This window comes from Lycium barbarum, chromosome 6, assembly GCF_019175385.1.
Source record: "Lycium barbarum isolate Lr01 chromosome 6, ASM1917538v2, whole genome shotgun sequence".
Lineage (NCBI taxonomy): Eukaryota > Viridiplantae > Streptophyta > Magnoliopsida > Solanales > Solanaceae > Lycium > Lycium barbarum.
The window spans coordinates 66169562-66193489 of record NC_083342.1 but is presented as its reverse complement, the minus strand read 5'-3'; positions in this window follow the sequence as shown (position 1 = coordinate 66193489).

Here is a 23928-nt window from a genome sequence, read left to right as displayed (position 1 = left end):
CATAGTACTGTTATACAAAATAGTACCAATGATATGAGGCTCCGGAACGACTGGAGCGCTGCCCAATGCTGCAGATAGAGCCCTAGAGACCCGGTCCGTATACCTGCTAACCTGCGCGGCATGAACGCAGCGTCCACAAGAAGGGACGTCAGTACGAATAATGTACCGAGTATGTAAGGCATGGAAAACAATGCAAGCTACATAGAGTACAATCAATAATAATATCACGGAGCCATAGGGCGTATAACGAGGCAAGAACGTAACCTGTACATAGGAAGGCCCCTCTTTAGGCCGGCTGTCATGTAGGCTTGTCTTTTCATCTTTGAAACGTTTCTTTTCATGGGCATAGGAGTCAACATTTTTATATTTCTTATTCTCGTGTGCAGAAAACAGTACATTTCAATAACGGTATCTTTCATTTACATTTACAGTTGCCGAATACAATCGGCTCTCCCAACCCCCTCCCCAACGATGACCCAACATATTACATCACATATGTATCACACATTATATATATATACAGACGCCGCGTACGGCTCATCCCATATCCCGCGTCCAGGATGGAATCCAGCTGAATCAGGTGGTGATATAACAGTGGCCCTTCCCTTTTTTCCCACATACACGTACATTTACTCATCCTTTATGCATATACATGTCTTATATACAGTTACTTTGTCATATACATATACATACCCATACACGTATACCCGTTTTATATATATACATATGTTATATAAGCGCACAAGAGAGCCAAGGAAAATCATGTATCCATCGGAGTGACATAAGGTCGGTGACCTCCGATTACATTACGGAATGCTAGTGATAGCTTTGTCTCACCTTGAAGGAACAAGTATTTTAAGGCGAAACTATCAACGGAAAATAGTGTTACAGTAACCGAAAATGAAATCTTAGGTATTTTAGAAAATAAAGTTATAACTAGAAAATATAAATATGATTCAAAATTAGTTTATCGCTTTCATGTTTATATGAAGTACTTGGCTTAGTCGTAGAGTCGTTCCGGTCGTACTTATCATAGCTACATTCTCTTGTCCGACATTGTCATTATCATTATCATCATAGAAACACTCCCGCTGGAGTAGTCATAGTACTTATCACTTGGTGACGAAATCGGGATCAAAGGCCCCCTTTGGATTCACTTCAAGTACGTTAACCAAGATTATAGGAAGATCCGAGAGTAACGGGCCCACCTCGGACCGGACGAGGTAGCGTATACAATTTACCCATATTACGTGTCATAGCGTTACTTGTATGAGTCTTAGGGTAATCGGGTCCCACTTAGGCAAGTTATAGGGGTCTAGAAGGTCTTTTCATCATTTTGCACACTTTTTACTTCAATTCAATTGAACGAAAAGTTGAAAACTTTAGGTGCGGATTTCGGGGATTAGGGTTGTCCCCGAGACTCGTACCCGACTTCTTTTAGTTAAGACATGCCATAGAAAGAAGGGTTCACCTTACATACCTCTTTCCGCTCTTTTAGCTATACCAAATTCACGTCACAATTTCGTCAAAATCTGCGAATTGGTCATTTTTACCAAAACTTCCATTAGTATACTTAGAGTCAAAACCTTAAGGAAACATTTTGCTACCGAAATTTCGGCAGCATTTCCTCTGTAAATATACCATCCTCGACATTCAATTTAGTCAAATTCTCATCAAACACAATCCGGGAATTCAAACCCGGCCAAACTATTAACATAATTCAACAATCACACTAGCAATTCACATATTCCATTCAATATACATGATCTCAATTTACTACTTTCTTCAAAACCTTCCGACTTCAATGAAAACAATAGCAACCTCATAATCTATATTCCAACAACATCATACTAACCACATTACCTTCCATGCAAGAACATTACATTCCATTCATATAACTTCTAAAACAAGTCTCCACTACTACAACTTCACTAAGGTCCTTAGACATTCATTAGCAACATAGAGTCCACAACATAACAACAAGCAAAATATTAAATAAAATTGACTTATTCTCTTCCATCTTCCACCATAACCATACGGCCAACACCAACATACACACTACAACCTCTCAAAATTCATTCAACTTCCATTATCAATATAGTATTTACAACAACAACAACCCAACCAAACACTAAACAAAATAATTGAAATATGATTCCTACACATATGTATATACACGGCCACATACCATATTCCTCTCTTTCATGAATTTCATCCATTTTAACTTACTACAACACATATAAACCATGTACAACACATAAAGAAAGATCAAAACTCACCTTTCTTCTTCAACTTCTCACTTAACTACAACTTAGCATCTTGTATGATTTTGAATCTTTCTTGTTCCAACAACAACTCCACCTTGTTAAGCACCCTTTACTTGGTAGAAAATAATTTTTGAAGAGTTTTTATCAATTTTTCCTTGGAAATTTGATCTTGGCCGAAAGGCCTTGAGGGTTTTTCTCCTTCTTTATTTTGTTCTTCTTTTCTTGAAGATTCTAGAGGAAATTAGATGAATAAATCATCTTTCGACATGTATATATACTTAGTCCCTTTCAATAGTAATTAAACATTTTGCCCCTAGCTTGGCTTGATTTCATTTGGCCAAGTTGAAAGTGGGGTCCATGGCCAAGTGGCCCCTTTTCTGGAAAATTCTAGCAAATTTCCTCTAATTCATGAAAAATTATGTTCCAAATCTCAAATTTGCCCTTCGTCTTCCTCCATATTTTCACGAGTCATATTGCGAATTTCCCTTTATGCCCTTGACCTTCCTCATTAATTCTACTTAAATTTTTTTTTTTATAAACAACTTGTACACCAATAAGGTCAAAATTATAATCTTGCTCTTAATCTCCCGCAATTACCTTAAACTATCCGAATGCGGAAAAAAAATGCGGGATATAACATCCTCCCCCCCTTTAGAACATTCGTCCTCGAATGTTAAACTGACATCATAGTGTACCGTAACACTTCGGGGAGGTCTCCTCTGTAGATATCTCACATATCGCTTAACATATCCATTCTAGGAGCTTAGGTTACCTTCAAATCATAGGCCAATTGATTTAACTCCGAATGCTGGCTCTGCGTTAACAAGTCCCTCTTGTTTGTTCTTGAATAGTCATAGTCCATTTCAGGTCTAACATGTCTGCCTCTTCTGCTAGCCTAGTCCATCTCCGCCTACATGGCTTCTATAGGGTTCCTGACCACTCCACACACTCTAATTTACATTAGACTACCCAATTTCACAGTCGTCTCTTGTTCCCACATTTATGAAATTTTCAGCATATTTCCCAGGGGGTCACCCATCATGGAATTACTCCCACCTGAGCACGCTTAACCTTGGAACTTTAATGCATTTCGATGTCTCGGTGTCAATATTTTTACTTCCGCTTTCCCGTACTACCTATATCACATAATATGGGACGCGTTGGGGTCTCGGTAGTTTCGAAACGTCCGCGTAACACGTATTTTCCTTTATTTACAGTTCTGACCTTCGCAATTTCTAGTATTCGCCTTTTACCTGTGCGTATGGCCACTTTTCGTCCAAATTCCCGAATTCTTAATATGTTCAGTAATACAGAGGACAGTATAGGGTAAAATAAAATTCGAGTTAATTAACACACGTCTATCACAGAAAATACTGAAAAAGTACCTGTGGCCGCGTCTGCAGAAGGCTCAGGATCCTGTCGTCCTGTCAATGCATATAGGCGGTGCGGAGGACCGGCTGAACTGGGTGCTCCTCCCCTACCTCGGCCCCGGCCCGCTGGAGCCTGAGAAGTCTGTCCACGAGGGCGCACGGTCGACGACGAACCGATCGCTGATCCGGCTGGCTGAGTTTGGCCTCCTTCACCCTTTAGTGGGCAATCACGTACAAAATGGTCAGTCCGTCCACAGGCAAAACAACCACCGGTGTCTAGGTAGCACTGCCCAGAGTGTGGCTTGCCACACCGAGCACATCGTGGTGGGGGAAGCCCCGTCCTGCTAGCATCAGCTCTGTACTGGAGTCTTGAAGCCTTAGAGCCTTGTCCTGTTCCTGAATTGGTAGGTCGGTCAAATCCCCATTCCGCAAATCGAGGAGGTGCACTGGCCGCTGGTTGGCCCGAATACCCAGATTGCTCTTGTGCCTGCCCCCCTCTATACTCGCTCCTACCCCTGGAAAATCTGCCTCTTTTTCTGGAACCCCTATCTGGATAGCTCTCATCTCTCCGTGTCTGATACTGCTCTTCCAGATTTTGGGCGTGGGCCTGGATGCGGGTAATAGTCATCCCGTCCTGGAGTGAGGCCGTCAAACACTCCTTAACCAAATGTGGCCCTAGCCCACTTACAAACCGGTGCACATGGTCTCCCCTATCAGCTATCAGGGCGGGGGCATACCTGGCTAGCGAGTTGAAATGAAGACTGTATTCCCGAACACTCATGTTTCCCTGTCTAAGGTTCAGGAACATATCGGCTCGAGCCCGTCGAACCTCTGGCGGTAGGAAATGTCGTAGAAATGCCTCCGTAAACTCCTGCCAGACCGGGGGAGGGGCATTTGCTCCCCTAGAGGATATCCAGCTGTTATACCACAACACTGCTACATCCCGCAGCCTGTACGATGCCAATTCTACTGACTCTGTGTCTGAAGCATGCATTATCCCCAGAGTCCTCAGCATTTCATCTATAAAGCTCTGCGGGTCTTCCTCTGGTTTTGACCCATAAAACTCTGGCGGCTTCAGGGTAATGAAGTCACGGGCTCTTGCACTTACCGCCCTATCTCCCGGGTCTACATCTCGTCGCTGAGCCTGTGTGGCGACTAACTGGGTTAGTAATTGGATGGCCTCTGCCACTTGCTGGCCCGGAACTGCTGGCGGTGGAACTGGAGGTGCGGGGACTGGAGCTGGAGCTCTTCCCTGCTCTGCCGGTGCAGGGGGGACAGGATTAGTGTGAGGGGGAGCTTCATTGCGAGATTCTTCTTCGTCTGGCTCCCGTTCAACTCTGCGGGCCGCCACCCCCTTGGCTTTCTCGGCCGCCGTAGCCTTTCTCTTCGGCGGCATTACTGAAACCATAACATCGGTTTTAGAAACGGAACATGGAAGCCTGGTAACATAGCTCTATCGCACGATTTCAGAATACAAAGAAGGTCACATTTCCTAAATGCCCTGTAACCTCCTGTCTATAAGTATGGCGCGCTACACACCCATAGACAAGACTCTACTGGACACGGCTCGTAGACAAACCCTAGGACCGAACTGCTCTGATACCACTTCTGTCACGACCCGACTAGGGGCCGTGACGAGTACCCGATACTTGTACCGAGCACCCCTTAGCTATCCTGTATAAACAGTGCCATATTTTTTTTCTAAACATTAACATTTGCAGTAAACTTTCTAATATCGCGTTACACTAGAATGCGAACCATTCGGAATACAATACATTAAACTGTACATAGCTGACTGTGTATATCTGTCTACGAGCCTCTAGACATAGTACCGTTATACATAGAAAGGGCCGAGTATTTTCGCGCCGAAGATACATACACAAAATAGTACCAATGATATGAGGCTCCGGAACGACTGGAGCGCTGCCCAATGCTGCAGATAGAGCCCTAGAGACCCGGTCCGTATACCTGCTAACCTGCGCGGCATGAACGCAGCGTCCACAAGAAGGGACGTCAGTACGAATAATGTACCGAGTATGTAAGGCATGGAAAACAATGCAAGCAGTAACATAGAGTACAATCAATAATAATATCACGGAGCCATAGGGCGTATAACAAGGCAAGAACGTAACCTGTACATAGGAAGGCCCCTCTTTAGGCCGGCTGTCATGTAGGCTTGTCTTTTCATCTTTGAAACGTTTCTTTTCATGGGCATAGGAGTCAGCATTTTTATATTTCTTATTCTCGTGTGCAGAAAACAGTACATTTCAATAACGGTATCTTTCATTTACATTTACAGATGCCGAATACAATCGGCTCTCCCAACCCCCTCCCCAACGATGACCCAACATATTACATCACATATGTATCACACATTATATATATATATATATACAGACGCCGCGTACGGCTCATCCCATATCCCGCGTCCAGGATGGAATCCAGCTGAATCAGGTGGTGATATAACAGTGGCCCTTCCCTTTTTTCCCACATACACGTACATTTACTCATCCTTTATGCATATACAGTTACTTTGTCATATACATATACATACCCATACACGTATACCCGTTTTATATATATACATATGTTATATAAGCGCACAAGAGAGCCAAGGAAAATCATGTATCCATCGGAGTGACATAAGGTCGGTGACCTCCGATTACATTACGGAATGCTAGTGATAGCTTTGTCTCACCTTGAAGGAACAAGTATTTTAAGGCGAAACTATCAACGGAAAATAGTGTTACAGTAACCGAAAATGAAATCTTAGGTATTTTAGAAAATAAAGTTATAACTAGAAAATATAAATATGATTCAAAAATTAGTTTATCGCTTTCATGTTTATATGAAGTACTTGGCTTAGTCGTAGAGTCGTTCCGGTCGTACTTATCATAGCTACATTCTCTTGTCCGACATTGTCATTATCATTATCATCATAGAAACACTCCCGCTGGAGTAGTCATAGTACTTATCACTTGGTGACGAAATCGGGATCAAAGGCCCCCTTTGGATTCACTTCAAGTATGTTAACCAAGATTATAGGAAGATCCGAGAGTAACAGGCTCGCCTCGGGCCGGACGAGGTAGCGTATACAATTTACCCATATTACGTGTCATAGCGTTACTTGTATGAGTCTTAGGGTAATCGGGTCCCACTTAGGCAAGTTATAGGGGTCTAGAAGGTCTTTTCATCATTTTGCACACTTTTTACTTCAATTCAATTGAACGAAAAGTTGAAAACTTTAGGTGCGGATTCCGGGGATTAGGGTTGTCCCCGAGACTCGTACCCGACTTCTTTTAGTTAAGACATGCCATAGAAAGAAGGGTGAAGCCTTACATACCTCTTTCCGCTCCTTTAGCTATTCCAAATTCACGTCACAATTTCGTCAAAATCTGCGAATTGGTCATTTTTACCAAAACTTCCATTAGTATACTTAGAGTCAAAACCTTAAGGAAACATTTTGCTACCGAAATTTCGGCAGCATTTCCTCTGTAAATATACCATCCTCGACATTCAATTTAGTCAAATTCTCATCAAACACAATCCGGGAATTCAAACCCGGCCAAACTATTAACATAATTCAACAATCACACTAGCAATTCACATATTCCATTCAATATACATGATCTCAATTTACTACTTTCTTCAAAACCTTCCGACTTCAATGAAAACAATAGCAACCTCATAATCTATATTCCAACAACATCATACTAACCACATTACCTTCCATGCATGCAAGAACATTACATTCCGTTCATATAACTTCTAAAACAAGTCTCCACTACTACAACTTCACTAAGGTCCTTAGACATTCATTAGCAACATAGAGTCCACAACATAACAACAAGCAAAATATTAAATAAAATTGACTTATTTTCTTCCATCTTCCACCATAACCATACGGCCAACACCAACATACACACTACAACCTCTCAAAATTCATTCAACTTCCATTATCAATATAGTATTATAACAACAACAACCCAACCAAACACTAAACAAAATAATTGAAATATGATTCCTACACATATACATATATACACGGCCAGATACCATATTCCTCTCTTTCATGATTTTCATCCATTTTAACTTACTACAACACATATAAACCATGTACAACACATAAAGAAAGATCAAAACTCACCTTTCTTCTTCAACTTCTCACTTAACTACAACTTAGCATCTTGTATGATTTTGAATCTTTCTTGTTCCAACAACAACTCCACCTTGTTAAGCACCCTTTACTTGGTAGAAAATAATTTTTGAAGAGTTTTTATCAATTTTTCCTTGGAAATTTGATCTTGGCCGAAAGGCCTTGAGGGTTTTTCTCCTTCTTTATTTTGTTCTTCTTTTCTTGAAGATTCTAGAGGAAATAAGATGAATAAATCAGCTTTCCACATGTATATATACTTAGTCCCTTCCAATAGTAATTAAACATTTTGCCCCTAGCTTGGCTTGATTTCATTTGGTCAAGTTGAAAGTGGGGTCCATGGCCAAGTGGCCCCTTTTCTGGAAAATTCTAGCAAATTTCCTCTAATTCATGAAAAATTATGTTCCAAATCTCAAATTTGCCCTTCGTCTTCCTCCATATTTTCACGAGTCATATTGCGAATTTCCCTTTATGCCCTTGACCTTCCTCATTAATTCTACTTAAATTTTTTTTTTATAAACAACTTGTACACCAATAAGGTCAAAATTATAATCTTGCTCTTAATCTCCCGCAATTACCTTAAACTATCCGAATGCGGAAAAAAAATGCGGGATATAACAAGAGCCTCATATGAGATAAAGTAAGAGATACGTTACGAGCATAATAATGACTATGATGAGCTTAACTCTAAAGATTCTAAAGTTCATGATATGATGCTTCTACAAAGCTAATGATCCAAATTATAATTTATTGATGTTGTTCTTTGTGCCACACTCACCTTATATTCTAATTTCTTCAAGGTGAGGCAGAATACTTATGAAACTCCATAATGGAATCGGGGGTTCACAACCTTATGTCACCCCGATAAAGTGTAGTTGTCTTGAGTTCCTATGCATGCATTATCATAAGTTTATGATAAGGTTCTGATAAGCCTATGAGATGTATGTGATGATGATATTACACCGCGCCTATATGGCCGAGCAGACACCGCTAAGGCGGGCAGCGTACACACCATGTCTAGATGGCATGGGCCAACACCACTAGTGGGCGGCATGAGATGGTTACCTCGAACGCGGGAGGCCTGGACGCGGGCTAATGATGATCACAACGTACCTATATGATCGGGCAGCTTATGTAGATATGCATACATGATATGATAATGTTTATGGAGTGAATCAGCATGCATTATTTCTATTAAAATTAACAGTCAATTACAGGTTGTTCTCCACTTGATGTCTCCTTATTTCATTAATGTATTGTTATTGTTTATGCCTTACATACTTAGTACAATATTCGTACTGACGTCCCTTTCTTTGGACGCTGTGTCCATGCCCACAGGTAGACAGAGTGGTGATCCAGATTCATAGGAGCTATCAGCAGAGTTTGAGAGCACTCCATTGTTCCGGAGGTGCCATGGTATTATTATTTTGTGTATATATTTTGGGCACGACGAGGCCCTGACCCGTCCATATGTCTTGCACTCTGGTAGAGGCTCGTAGATACATATTTGTGGGTAGTATGGTCTCACGATTTCCTCGTTGTATATATGAATATTATTTTGATGGTCGAAGGGCTTATGTATATAAAGGTAAATATATATAAAAGTGAAGATGGTTTTCCTATGATTATAAGCATGAGAATAATGAATAAACGCAGGAGGAGTATGATGAGTAATAGAATGAGTGGTGCTTGGTGGTTAGCTCCGGGTACCCATCATGGCCCCTAATCGGGTCGTGACAAAGCAATATCAAATCCCAACGAACAACATAAGTACCATCGGCATGGTACTTCTTCAGCATAGACCTATGGAAAATCGAATGAACTCCTGCCAAGGCTGGCGGCAAGGCCAACTCATAATCAATATCACCCATACGGCAAGAATCTCAAATGGCCCAATATACCTCGGACTCAACTTGCGTCTCTTCCCAAACCTCATAACACCCTTCATGGGTGAAATCTTCAATAGAACCTGGTAAATAACAGCGAACTCTAAATCTCAGACCTTCCGGCCCGCATACATCTTCTGTATACTCTGAGCTGCCAAAAACTTGGCCTGAATAACTCTCACTCTCTCAAGCGACTCTCTCAACAAATTCGTTCCCCACGGTCGAACCTCAAAAGCATCAAACCAGCCAACCGGAGATCTATATCTCCTACCATACAAAGCCTCAAAAGGCGCCATGTCGATACTCGAGTGATAATTGTTGTTGTATGCAAACTCTGCCAATGGTAAGTGCTGATCTCAATGACCACCAAAATCAATAACGCAAGCTCTCAACATATCCTCGAGCACCTGAATGGTCCGATCGGACTGAGGGTCGGTCTGGGGGTCAAAAGTTGTACTAAGATCCAATCGGGTACTCAACTCCTCATGAAAAGCTCTTCAGAATTGGGAAATGAAGATAGTATCCCGATCAGATATGATAGAAATAGGAATCCCATGCAATCTCATAACATCCCGAATGTATAACTTGGCTAACTTCCCGGCGGTAATGGAAATCTGAACTGGAATGAAATTAGTGGACTTAGTTAACCGATCAACTATCACCCAAATCGAGTCAAACTTACCCAAGGTCTTTAGAAGACCCACAATAAAATCCATGGCAATCCTCTCCCACTTCCACTCGGGAATGGGCATCCACTGAAGTACACCACCGGGTTGCTAGTGCTCATACTTAACTTGCTGACAATTTCCACACTTAGCCATGAAATCAGCTATATCCCTCTTCATCCGATGCCACCAATAGTGCTGTCTCAAATAACGATTCATCTTAGTCACTCATGGATGAATGGAATATCAAGAGCTATGAGTCTCAGTCAAGATCAACTAAATTAAATCACCAACACGAGGAACGCACACGCGCCCTTTATCTTCAAAGTGCCCTCAGAATCAATCATGGTCTCCTTGTTCTCACCCCTCAGAACTCTATCTCGAATATTGCTCAACTGAGCATTCTCAAACTGATGAGTCCTGATCTGATCTAATAAGGATGATCTCGCCTCAACACACGCCAAAACTCTGCCTGGGGCTAAAGTATCTAGATGAGCGAAACTGTTGGCCAGAGTCTGAACCATTATGGCCAACGGGCGCTAAAAATCAATCAATCGAGCTAAACTCCCCATACTCACTGCCTTGCGAGTCATGGCATCAGCAACAACATTGGATTTCCCTGGGTGATATAAAATAGAGATGTCATAGTCCTTCAGGAGCTCCATCCATCGGCGTTGCCTGGAATTAACATCGCTCTGGGTAAACACATGCTGAAGGCTACAGTGATAGGTCAAACCTCACAATGGACACCATATAAGTAATGCCTCAAAATAATCAAAGCTAAGACCACGGCCAACAATTCCAAATCATGGGTAGGGTAATTCTTCTCATGCATCTTCAATTGACGGGAAACATAGGCTATGACTCTACCCTCCTACATCAACACAACACCCAAACCCATACGGGATGCATCACAATAGACCGTGAAATCCTTACCCTCCACGGGTAATGCCAGAATTAGGGCTGAAGTCAAAAGAGTCTTGAGCTTTAGAAAGCTCTCCTCACAATCATCGAACCATTGGAAGGGAACGTCCTTCTGAGTCAATCTGGTCAAGGATGAAGTAATGAAAGTAAAACCCTTCGCAATTCGGTGGTAGTAGCTAGCCAAACCAACAAAACTACGGATCTCGATCACAGTAGTGGGCCTTGCCCAATCTCTCACAACCTTAATCTTCTGAGGATCAACCATGATGCCATCCTTAGACACAACATGGCCCAAGAACGCCACAGACTCCAACCAAACCTCGCACTTCGAAGACTTAGCAAACAAGTTATTCTTCTTCAACAACCCAAGAACAGTGCAAAGATGGCTCTCATGCTCTTCTCTACTCTTGGAATTCACCAAGATAGGATCAATAAACACAATCACAAAGGAATCAAGGAATGTCCTAAAGATGCTATTCATCAAACTCATGAACGCAATCGGGGCATTAGTAATCCCAAATGACATCACCAGAAACTCATAATGTCCTTATCACATCTGAAAGGCTGTCTTTACAATATTCTCAACCCTGATCCATAACTGGTTGTAGCCTGAACGCAAGTCAATCTTCGAAAACACTGAAGCACCCTGAAGCTAGTCAAATAAATCATCAGTACGAGGCATAGGACACTTGTTCCGAATAGTAACTTTGTTCAGCTGGTGATAATCAATACACATCCTCAGATCCATCCTTCTTCTTCACGAACAACACAAGAGAACCCCAAGGGGAGAAACTCGGCCTAATGAACCCTTTACTCAATAAATCCTGCAACTGCTCCTTAAGCTCTCTCAACTCGGCATGTGCCCTCCGATATGGCGGAATAGAAATAAGGTGAGTGCCCCGGATCCAATTCAATATAGAAGTCAATGTCGCGATCGGGTGGCATAACCGGAAAATCTGTTGGGAATACCTCCAAAAACTCGCTCAAAATAAGAATGGACTCAAGGGGTGGAGATGTAACAATCGTGTCACACACATGAGCCAGATAAGCTAAACACCCCTTGTTGACTAATTTCTTTGCCTGAAGGAAGGAAATGATCTTCTTCGGAGCGGGGCTAGAAGTACCCCTCCACTCAAGTCTAGGAATGCCCGACTTGGCTAACGTGACCATCTGAGCATGACAGTCCAAGATAGAATGATAAGGAGAAAGCCAGGTCATACCCAAGATAATATCAAAGTCCACCATATCAAGAATCATCAAATCTACCCAAGGGTCATACCCCATAAAAATAACAAAACATGATTGATAAACTCGATCAATGATAACAGAATCTCCAACCGGAGTAGACATATGAACGGGTATAACTATGCTATCACAAAGTAAATCCCAATCAAGGCATGACATGCAGACACATACGAATAAGTGGATCCAGGATCAAATAACACGAAAACTGCTCTACGTCGGACAGAAACGGTACCGGAGATAACAGCATTTGTGGCCTCTGCCTCGGGTCTACTAGGGAATGCGTAATACTGGGCCCCGTTACATCCAGACTGAGATCCACCTCTCAAACTCTGGGACCTACCTCTACCAACCTGGGATCCACCTCTAGAAACCTGAGAACTACTGCGGCCTAACTGAGCACCGCCCTTCTGAGAAGCATCACCTCGACTACCAGACGATGTTGGAGTCCTCTGGGACTGATAATCCTGTCTGGATCGGGGACACCTCCTAGCAATGTGACCAATCCCTCCACATAAAAGGCAGCCCCTGGAGGGTAGAGACTGATAATTTGAAGCTGAGGACCCGACTGGAACAACCCTGTCTACTTGTCGAGAAAATGAGCTCTCATGAGCTCTCTGCCTGGGTGGCTCACTGGAGGAAGCCTGCAAACTAGAATGTACAAGGCGGCCTGAATATGGCTGACATGGCCTAGAAAACTGATCGGCGCCCCTCGAACTAGAACCACCATAACTCCCAATCTGACACTGCCTCTTCTCACCATCCCCTCCAAATGCACAGGCATTAGCGGCCTCAACCAAAGAAGCATGCTCAACAATGGACTGGAAGGAAGCCCTTATAGTCTCCATCTGAGGCAAGGAATATAAATAGAACCAACTAACCCACCAACAAAGTGCCTAATCCTGCTAGGCGCAGTAGGAATCAAAAGAGCTGAATAACGGGCCAGATATAGATAGCGAGTCACATAGGCCTCTACAGAAAATCCCCTCTATTGTAGATATAGAAACTCCTCCCTACACACCTCTCTCACAGTTCGGGGCACATACTTCACAAGGAAGGCCCAATAGAACTGAGTATGAGTCAGGGGAGGAGAACCCTCAGGTCTGCAAGCAACAAAATACATCCACCAAGTGTTCGCGTCGCCGTGAAATTGGTATGACAATAATCAAATCCATGGGACTCTATGATCCCCATCCTATACAGCAACTCATGCATATCTAAGATGAACTCATAAGTGTCCTCTCTAGAAGTACTCGAGAACCTCGGCGTCTCCAACTTTCTAAACCTCCCAACTAGGTCCTGATCAGTCAAGGTCATAACAGGGCCCACCACGGGTCTAAGATCATCCCCCGAGGCTGGTACTATGTTAATACGGGGAGCCATAGCTGCAGTGGGGTGTGCTACCCGAGTAGGTCTCTGCTCAGGGGTCTGCGCCCCAACTGTGTTTTGCGCCTCAACTATGGTCTGCGAACCTCCGCTCGGAGTAATAATACCATTGGCATCATGCTGGGCATCTATATGGAGTAGAACCCGAGCCATAGAATCTTGCATAGTCTGCTTAGAAGTAATCTCGGGTTGTGTATGTGCTAGGGCCACATCTCGGAGGCCTGGTCTCAAACCTGCTGATCCTCAAACTCTGGAGACGGAGATCTCTCACACCGCTGTCCTACCGCAGGAGCCCTGCCCTTGGCTGGGGTAGCCCCGCGCCCTCTGGCCGTCGCTCTCCCTCTGGTACCAACTGTTGACACCTAATTTTTGACGTCCCATAATTTATTTTAATTTCTCAAAGTACTTGAATATTAAATGGGGTAATATATATATATATATATTTTTAAATCAGGATGATTTATAAACTATGCAGACAATATTTTACCTTTATTGTTTGGTAAAATAATTTCTATAATAAATCATTTGAAAATTATTTCACTGCAATTAATGAGGCATTTTACTAACTTCAACCATAAAATAGTGTAAAATAGCTATTTATTTAATTGTGCAAATATCAGAACTTAATTAGCAAATATTTACCCCCCATTTTAATTCAAGAAAATTGATTAATTGAAATAAATAATCATTCCCCCCCCCCCCCCCCCCCCCAAATTTTGATTTCTGCCTAATCAATTTATGTGGACAATTCTCAAATTAATTATAATTGATTTAGATAAATTAATTATGATTATACTTATAAATTGCCTATTATGTGTTTAATTATGGCTACAATTGAAATAATCAATTAGTTGGTCAATACGGCCATAATTGAAATAACAAGTTTCACTTTTCAATTCAATTAAGGTCATGCCTGTAAATCTAATATTTTTGTGAAATCAGTCATTTTTTAAAGCAATTGATTATTTAGTTCTAATTAATTTTCTTAGTAAATCAATCCTTTTTTTTTTCTTACTCTTTAATTTGTATTTTTGTCCCTTATATATATATATATATATATATATATATATATATATATTAATATATTTTCTCGTATATATGTATGTATGTATATGAATATAGTATACATACGAATATATATTAATGAAAATATATTAATGTGTAAGGGACAAAAATGCAAATTAAAGAGGCAAAAAAAAGGGGGGGAGGGAATTGATTTACTGAGCAAATTAATTAAAACTAAATAATCAATTTCTTTGAAAAAACGACTGACTTCACAAAAATATTAGATTTACAGGCATGACCTTAATTGAATTGAAACATGAAACTTGTTGTTTCAATTATATATAGGGCCACAATTGAAATAACAAGTTTCATGTTTCAATTCAATTAAGGTCATGCCTGTAAATCTAATATTTTTGTGAAATCAGTTGTTTTTTAAAGCAATTGATTATTTAGTTTTAGTTAATTTTCTTAGTAAATCAATCCCCCCACCCCCTCCCTTTTTTTTTTTTTTTGCCTACTCTTTAATTTGCATATTTGTACCCGAATATATTAACGTATATATATTAACGTAATATACATACATATATATATATAGACACACACACACATACATATATAAGTGTGTAGAATTGGGCTGCCCCCTCTCTTTTTTAATAGGGCCGCGTCCAGCCCAACAGGGCCAGACCCGACCCAACGAATAACTAAAGGAAGGGCAAAGGGCCCCTTTCAGTCTTTGTTAACCAAACGAACCCTATGCTTTACTCGCTCCCTCTCCATTGGAACCCTAGCGACGCCATAGAGGGGGCGGACCCGCGACTGCGTCACCTTGCCATTTGTGGCAAGATTTCAGACGTACCATGATTTAGCAGGTCTGGTATGCCCGTTTTGAGTAATGCATTTAATGTTTTGCATATTTGCTATCATATATCGTCCAAACACAGTATATTTCATCTTTTTTGCTTTGTTTTTTAGTTGATTCAACGGTATACTCTGTGAATCATAAATTACTTTTAGTTGCTTGTGATTTTGAATCTCGGGTTGCTATTGGTTCATAAGGAACCTAGAAGATCAACCTTTTGAGGGCAAGATCCGACCCTTCATTCGCTTTTTCCAACTAATCCTAACCCTACAACGTAGATGTGAGGAGGAAACCCCTAAAACGGGAGTTATCCCGCATCGGCTAGAGGAGGGTTTTGAGGTTTTGGGGTTTTCTATTTAAAGGACCCTATTTCTTTGTTGTAGAACAAGTGTGAGCATATTTTCAAATAGATATACTCATCAAACTCGAAATACTTAAAGATTTCTTTCAAAAAATTATTTGAAGCCTTTAAAAAAAATTCTGAGTTAAGTAAAGAATAGTAAGATAAAAAGGGGAATTTTTTCTCTTTGTTCTTGTTTTGCTGGGTTCTGTGGCTTGAGATTTTGGGTTTGGAGGAGCAAATCTCTAGGTTTAAATCTTGATTACAGGATGCACTTGCAAAAGGTAAACCTTTCTTTCATTTTGCTTGCTTATGAGTATGGAAGCTGTTGGTGTAATTGTCTTTTAATTTAGTTTAGACTTATCATGTTAGGTTAAGTACATGTATGGTTTGGACAAAATGACCTATTTGCAAATGTGCTAGTTTTTTATGATAAATGCCTCTGTGGATGTTACTTATTTTAGTTAAGTCTAAAAATTTCTTAATAATAGATCAATGATCAATAGGGTTTGAATTAGCAGTTTATTTGTTTTGATATCGTGGCTTGTTATGGACAAATACTGAACAATTAGTCCTATTTGATTAAATTGCAATAGTGGTTAGCCCTCTTTTTCTAAAATTCAGTTCCCCTGGTCTATTTCAATATATTAGGCTTAATGAGAATTCATGTTTGGATCGCCTTATTGAGTCTGGCAGAATCTATGTGAGAGCAGTCTGAGACTTTTCTTATGAAATCTGTGAATGTACTAGATAATTGTGATGAACTATGACTTGATGTGACTCAGTTCGGTAAACTAACTATTTGTGTGTTGTGCAACTTCTGTAGTTACCATGTTTGGCTGTTTGTCTCATTTTGAAAAAAAAAAAAAAACTCGTGTCATATGGGTTTGTGCTTTAACTATGGTTAATATGCCCAGACTTCACTTAAATCATGTTTTATTTGAAAAGAGGAAAAGGGAAAATAAGTATGTTTTGAATGAGTTGCAAGAATCTGGGATGTAAAGTTTCTTCTTGACTAAATATGTTCACCTATAGTAAGTTGACCTTAACTTTGTTAAGTATATTAGTTGTAGGAAATTCACTTTAATTTTGTCTTCATCAAGTTTTCTTCTCTGTGGTTTCCGGCTGTTTGTGTTGTTTTTTATTACAAAATAGCTTAGCTTATTTTGCCAAAGTTTGAGGTGCCTTTTTGTGAAGTAATCAAATGGATAAGCTGCTGTGCTAAGGTTATTTTAAACAAGTTTTTTCTTTGGAAGTCTGTCCATGGATAAGATTATCTTAGTTTGTATTACATAATACTTGCTGTCAAATTTGTTGGTATTCCTGGTCTCTGGTCTTTCCCTCTTTTTTCAAGTCTAGTAAAGTGCTATAACTTGCGTACTATAGTCCTGTATGTTGCACAACTTTTATGTCTTTATTTAACTTGAGTCTTTGAAAATTTGCTAGAAAAGGGCATTTCTTGCCACTTTATTCTTTTGGTTGATGATGCTTTACTATGATTTTAAAAATAAGAAGACATGGTGCTTTGAAGGTTTTAAATTGGTCCCCTCGAACCACTTAACTATTTGAGTCCCTAGAGTTTAGCTTCACCTCTTATGGTCTAAGGGCCTGAACTGTGTATGAGTCTCATGTGGTATGTATTATGTTTAGTCATTAAGCTTTGTCTGTCTGTGGTATGTTAAAATGAACAAATTCTATATGTGATTCTACTTGATCATGTTTTTCTTAATGGTCTGTTGTTATGTTTAGATTAAGTGTGATTCATTCCTGTCTTGAAAGGTCACTTGTCTGGATTTAGAATAGAAAGTAAAGTATGTGTCGATGGCTTCTTCTTTCTGAAAAGAAAATGAGAAAGTGCTATGTTGAAAAAGCTTTGTCTATTTCTTCTTCTTCTTCTTCTTCTTCTTCTTCTTCTTCTTCTTCTTCTTCTTCTTCTATTTCTTCATCTTCTTTCTTTTACTTCTTTTTAAGATTCAGTTGGGCTATTGAGTAGGAGTTTAACTTTAGGGCCTTATCAGCCCAGTTAATTGTGATTATAAACTAGTCTTTGCCTTATATAACTGTGTATACAAACACTCCTTCTCTTATATACCAATAAGTTTAGCACATAAATGGAGAGGCAAGTTAGTACTTGGGGATTAAGCATAAGCTTTCCTTGATGTCTACCATGCCTGGGGTTCATAGAAATCCCTTGGATCTTGTGTGGCATTAGGATTAAGAAAGTAAAAGTTTTCCTTTTTTGTGCTATTTTTAGCATCTCTAGGGTTGTGTATATTTGTGGTATATTGGTTGGGAAATATGTATATCTTACTCTATGGACAAATAATCCTTTGATCTGCTCTATCCTATTTGTATATTTGGGTTTTGTTCTTGTGTTGTTACAATTCATGTGGGCTTAGCCATATCAAGCCCATAACTTTGTGTTCCTGGATTTGTTTTTTCTTCCTGCCTCAGTCCAGAAGAGTTAATGTGTTTTTCTTGTCGAATTTTCTTTCAAGTGTGGTGAATGTTTTATTTTTGTGACTTGGTGTGCTATGTGTTCCTTTACTTAAGAACATATTTTATTTAGATGTTTTCTAATTCATGTCCGCACTCTCTCTCTGCTTGCATGAAAATCCCATTGTTTGGGACACTCCTATTGTGTAAATTCGTTGGGCCAAAGGTCCAATATCCTCCTTGATCGAGTCCGTGGGAAAATGAATAAAGGGAAGCTGATATGTTTTGAAGGCCCAGCCAATGGATGAAAATGGCACTGATGGGCTTGGGTAAGCCCATCAGTTAAAAAATTCACTTTTCCTCCCTTTTTCATTTTATAATATTTGGCATGTATATCTACTGTATGTGTACTGAATGAGTAATATTGGAACCCCCATGGATGTAGAACTTAGGAGAAACACTAGCATTGAAGGAGTTGCCAAACCATATTTCAAAAAATTCGGGTAATAATCATTTTCATATGAAACGGGATATTTGATCTCAAATTTTCTAAGTTTAAAATTGTTTCAAAACCTCGATTTAACGGAAAGAACAAAAAATGGGATTCGGCTAAAGTTTGAATTGGGTCAAGTCTTAAACAAGGCAAAGTACCAAAAATGTATTATGGACTTGGGGTAATCTGGACAAAACGGATAATTGAATTTGGATTTGAATAGATATTTTGAAGGAAAGCCCAGACCTTATTTTGGACCCAAAAAAAACAAATCTGTTGGGCTAAATTGCGGAATGACGGATCTGGACATGGAATATAATTTGACTCTATGGGCTTCAATGATAAAAATTTGACATGAAAAGGTTGTATTTTCTTATATATATATATATATATATATATATAAAATCGGAGGTATACTCCATATTTTCTATATATGTATAATAAAACCTGTAAGTACTAAACTCATTTTGTTAGGACTAGAATAGTAGCGACTCTACTCGGGAGAAATTCCGGGTGTGTCCTAGTCCAGCAACAAAGTGAGTTGAACACTTTCGTGGATTTTTCTAAACCAAAAACCCTTTTTATATGGGGAATTTTTGCCATTTTTTTTTTGAGAGTTTATGATAAAAATGACATTTTTTCAAAAAATTAAACACTTTTGAACAAATAAATACATTAATCACACATTGAAGCTCGTAGGTCAATCGTATTCTACGGATCTTTAATACTAGGGTGCGTAAAACCTTCTCTAGGGGATCACCAGAACCCTTACCTCGAACTTTGGTCCAAAAGATTTTTACTTATTTTTGCAAAAATCTTTAACCCGGTTTTCCTAGTTTTCCATAATAAATTAGGTGGCGACTCTAAAAATACTAAAATCCAATTAGAGCACCAACAACCTCGTAGTAACTTTTATGCCTTAATCCGCGTAAAAGTGAACAGTTACAGATAACGACTCTGCTGGGGATTTTCTAGGTTCTAACCATAAGGGTTTCAATATAATGTAATCTTAACTGTATTTATTTGCCTATGTGTTTAAATTTCTGCAATTTTGAACTATCATTCATATCATATCATAGACTCTGTCACTCCTGGCAAAAAGCATGGTTTCAAACGGGACCCATGGGATCACGGTCTAGCCTTCACTAAAAAACCCGAAACACCCTTTCTTTGGAAGACGTTCAACGTTAAGTTGGTGTGCGGTCACCCAACGGCCGACAACGGTTCACCCCGAGTAGTCCGCTCGGGTCCAAGGTCAATTTGAAAAAACTCACTCCTGCATAAACCTAAGATAGAGCTAAGCCAAATCCAAGTAAGAAGAAGACTGGGTGGTTTGGATATTTTAACGTATCCAAACAAGATAAGGAGACTGCCTCGTGTCAAGTACGATCTATGACCCGAAAAACACCGCATATCATATTATGTGCTATTTGGAAAGGTTTAAATGTGCCTATGAATGAAACCATTGCCTAGTGGTGGTGGGGGGGGGGGGGGGGGGGAGGGATTAACCTTGGGTTTTGTTTTGTAGATGCTGATCAATTTGAACTTTGATATGGTCCTTACTACACCTGAGCTGCTGCGGATTTGGTGGGGCCAAATGTACCCAGAAGAGAAAAGAGGAATCTCATGACATTTAGGAAATTTGACATCGATCATGACTATGGTTGGTTGCAAGGAACTAATAGAAGTGATTACCGGATTCTGGGATAGAGACCGGATGGTTTTCAGATTTGGGGATGACATTGAAATGACACCGACATTGGAGGAGTTTAGGGATGTGTTAACTAGTGTAGGCTTGGGGTTGAAAAGCAGAAAGAAACCCGACCAAAATGCTTTGATCCCAGAAAAACCCACCTACTCCCAAATCTGTAGGATTCTTTCTTTGAATTACGCCAATTGGACTCATGGTCCCACCATTCCCTTCAGAGAGTTGTACAGAAGGTTTGGAAGCCCGGATGGGTTTTTGGAACATCCCGGAGAATTCAAAACTTATGCCGACTGGACAGCTACCAAACCCTTAGCCTTCGCCATTTGCTTTTTGGGAACTATGGTCTTTCACAAAGATTGGTCCTTATTCATAGATACCCAAGTCATTTCAGTCACCCATGCCATCTTCTACGGTATAACCCAAAAAGAAGAAACCAAATACTTTGACATAATCCTGATCATATTAGCCGATTTGTACCGAGCCTTGAGTCTCTTCCTGAATCATTACAAATATTTCCAAGGTTGTAATTTACTCCTGCAATGGTGGATCCTGAAGCATATGGTAAAAGTTAGGGGTGAACAATACCTAAGTAAGTCGGCTGAAGGGGATAATCTTCAGGATTTTTGCCCGAACTTCGGAGAACAAAAAAGGCAAAGTTGGGACATTCACCTTCTCCAGATTGAAGGAAGAAAGTATTCAATGGATGTTCCATGACTTCGTGTCTACTGAGGTTGTTGTTAAGGGAAGAAAATGTCCATTCTTCCCACTTATGGAAATACGAGGGATTCACCCTTATTCTCCTGCCCCGTTTCTAAGACAATTTAGGAGAATCCAAGTCATACCCCAGAATTGAGACATAGGAGATTTCATCATCGACTACGATATTGAAAGACCACCAAGAGCTTTGGATCGTGTGCGGGAATGGAAAGGTCGCATGATTTGGGGTCCCGACACTTTAGCTGAAGATAGGTTTCGTCCGGGTTGTCTTGTAGAATATAAAGTTTGGTTGAGGGCTGATTTGCAAGGCACACTTCCTCCTAGGCCTATTCTCTACTGTTGTGTCCAAGACAAGGATTCGCAAGCTGAGATCCGAGCCCGTTTGATTCAAAGGAGAGCTGACGACATAGATGCTAAGTATTTAGAGAAAATTGAGCATGATAAGGCCGTCATAGAGAGTCTAAGGCATGAATTGAAGCTTACCAATGATTGTTTAGTTGAACTAGACGACCGAATGAAGAAGATTTTAGACGACGTCGCTCTACTGACTTTCACACAAAAGGGGTTTCTTATGGAGGCGACTTTGACATCAGCCCATCTTCACATCTAGACTACCCTCTAGAAAGCAAAGAAAGCCAAGACTGATAGGGATCGGGCTTCATCATCCACTATTGGAGGACATTTCTGCTGATTTATTTTTATGCACTGTCTTTACTTTATCTTTTGTACCCCTGCGGGGAAGAATATTATTATTATGATTATGGGGCAATGGTTTGATTCAAATGGCACATTTATGTTTCAAACGTTTAGTATGCTTTAGAACGCACATAGTATAATTTTATGAACTGCTTTGTGTGACTTTATTTGCTTCCATATGTTTCGTTTTAAATGCTCAATTGGCCTCGAATACTGTCCACTCACCCAAAGGAAACACAATGAACAAAAATACCCACACTAAGCCTAACAATTTTCTCAGAACCTGAAGATGAACAACAAGACTTCACCTGCGCTCGAGGTCATGAGGAAGAATGAGGTTTTGCTGCGATGGAAGATTCAAGACCTCAAAAGGCAGACCTGGATGGTAAAATCCAAGATTAAGGAGGCGGATGAGTTGTTGGATTCGGCGGAAAGCTCGCCCGAAAAACCTATCAAAGCTCAAGGAGAAAATGTCCTTGACGAGGGAAAAGGAATTCTTCCTGAGTACATCCCCATAATGGAAGAGTCTGAGGAAGAAGAGATGGAGTCGAACCCACAGGAGCCCACATGGCCATCAAAGGGGGCTACCTCCGCTGCGCCTTCAAGCATAAAAAGGGAAGAAACCTCTGCTGCACTGACAAGCCCTAAAGGAGAAGGAGCTTCTGCTGCATTATCAAGTCCTAGGGAGGAGCCCATGGAGCATATAAGGTATGCTCGACCAGCTTCACCCGAATGTGGGCTATAGCGATCAAGGCATTGGATTGTCCCTACCGAGTCTCGCCCCAGCAGGATATGAAGGAGGAGATGATTATCAAATTTCGAAGCAACAGAATAGTCAGTATTTGCTTCGACAGGTTTCCGCCTTGCCCTCCGATCTTCGCACATAAGAGATGCCTTTATCACGAAGATCAGGTAGGGCATACCCTCAATGAATGCTTAACTTTCAAAAGGAGACTAATCAGGTTGATAGATAAGAAAAACATCACCAAAATGTAGGGCTCGCATTCACTGTTGGTCCATGACAACATCATCCCAACTGAAGGGATTAACCGGAACACTCGTATTTGTCCTTACGACTTCACGGTATTCAGAGACTCTTATGCCAGCATCTTCTAGAAATTGGTCAGTATTGGGAAGATTAGCCCCATCAGAACTAAAAGGGCCCAAACCGAAGGAGTTGGCCGCCGTAAAATGTGTTTATATCATTCTGGAGCTTTAGGACATGACATAGAAGAATGCGATGCGTTCAAGTTTGAGTTGGAAAATTTGGTCCACAAGGGTGCCCTTTGGTTGGTGCTCCCTTCTTAGTATTAGGATTTGGGAGCCTTAGGGCCAGGAAAGGTTGAGCGGGCAAACAACCTATATTGACCTCAAAAGAAAGGAGTTTTGGGTAGTTTTAGAGGGATCCCATTTTTTCTATTTAACACGGATTCCCCCCCCCCCCCCCCCCCAATTTTGTGTAAACAGAACTGCACCGACCAGAGGTCCCAAGGAGAGATAAGCAGGAAGCCTCTATCAGGCCTGGTCACGGGTAGGTTTAGGATTATTTTGATGTAAATCGAACTACGAAAGGGCCTGACTTCCCGCGGAGGGATACGTAGGCAGTCTACGTAAGACTCGATCCCTATATATTGAATAAATATTATATCCCCCTCATGCATACAAAGCCCAAGTGCCCAAAACACATTACAATAGATCAATTGAGCATTTAAATCAAACATATGACCATTTATGTGTTAAATGTTAAACCTCCATTTATATGCGATATCTTGTTTTTCTTT